The sequence below is a fragment of the Rhinopithecus roxellana genome, chromosome 1 (assembly GCF_007565055.1).
Source record: "Rhinopithecus roxellana isolate Shanxi Qingling chromosome 1, ASM756505v1, whole genome shotgun sequence".
In the NCBI taxonomy this organism is placed as follows: Eukaryota; Metazoa; Chordata; class Mammalia; order Primates; family Cercopithecidae; genus Rhinopithecus; species Rhinopithecus roxellana.
In genome coordinates, this window is record NC_044549.1 from 37,900,431 (window position 1) to 37,901,805 (window position 1,375).

The 1,375-nt window shown below is 45.0% G+C and overlaps 1 non-coding gene across 1 annotated transcript; it reads right to left on the minus strand.

The window, feature by feature from the left end:
• Window positions 1-483: 483 nt before the first annotated feature.
• LOC115900809 lies at window positions 484-599 on the minus strand. The gene has a single exon (XR_004060461.1). It is a non-coding gene; the product is annotated as a U5 spliceosomal RNA (small nuclear RNA).
• Between the last annotated feature and the right edge of the window lie 776 nt (window positions 600-1,375).

Consider the following 1,375-nt stretch of genomic DNA (forward strand, 5'->3'; position numbering starts at 1 on the left):
ACCCGGACTGGAGTGCAGTGGCCGGATCTCAGCTCACTGCAAGCTCCGCCTCCCGGGTTTACGCCATTCTCCTGCCTCAGCCTCCCGAGTAGCTGGGACTACAGGCGCCCGCCACCTCGCCCGGCTAGTTTTTTGTATTTTTTAGTAGAGACGGGGTTTCACCGTGTTAGCCAGGATGGTCTCGAACTCCTGACCTCGTGATCCGCCCGTCTCGGCCTCCCAAAGTGCTGGGATTACAGGCTTGAGCCACCGCGCCCGGCTATTATTATTTTTTGAGACAGAGTCTTGCTCTGTTACCCAGGCTGGAGTGCAGTGGTGCGATCTTGGCTCACTGCAACCTCCACCTCCTGGGCTCAAGTGATTCTCCTCCCTCAGCCTTCTGAGGCGCCCACCACCATGCCCAGCTATTTTTTTGTATTTTTTAGTAGAGATGGGGTTTCACCATGTTGGACAGGCTGGTCTAATTTTTAACACTCATAATTTATCCTCGTGAAACACAAGGCCTCAAAAATTGGATAAAGACTCATAACTGCTCCTCCCCACAGAAATCTTTAGTAAAAGGCAAAAGATTTATATGATCTGAAGAGAAACCAGAGTTATGCATGGATTTTTTAAAATAAATATACCAAATTATTTTTTGGAAATTGACAACAATTTGAAAAAACCTGCAGGGTAACCATGGCCCCAGAGTAATAAGACCAATCCCTGCTCTTCTTCCTCCTCCTCAGCCTACTCAATACGAAAACAATGAGGATGAAGATCCTCATGATGATCAACTTCCAGTTAGTGAACAATATATATATATATAAATTATCTTTCTTATGGTTTTCTTAATAACATTTCCTTTTCTCTAGTTTACTTTATGTAAGAACATGGTAAAATATTCTGATAACAAAAATACATATAATAATACATATAAGAAAAGAGTACATATCGGAAAAAAAAAATGTGTGAACTGACTGTTCACGTTATCTGTAAATCTTCTGGTCAACAGTAGCCTATTAGTAGTTAAGTTGTGGGGGAGTCAAATGTTATATACAGGGTTTTTTTGTTTGTTTGTTTGTTTTGAGACGGAGTCTTGCTCTGTCGCCCAGGCTGGAGTGCAGTGGCGCTATCTCGACTCACTGCAAGCTCCGCCTCCTGGGTTCACGCCATTCTCCTGCCTCAGCCTCCGGAGTAGCTGGGACTACAGGCGCCCGCCCTGTCTCTTTTTAGTAGAGACAGGGTTTCACCGTGTTAGCCAGGATGGTCTCCATTTCCGGACCTCGTGATCCATCGGCCTTGGCCTCCCAAAGTTCTGGGATTACAGCTATGAGCCACACTGCCCGACCTGTTATATACAGATTTTGATTTGTGAGTTCATCTAAGTTGCTCA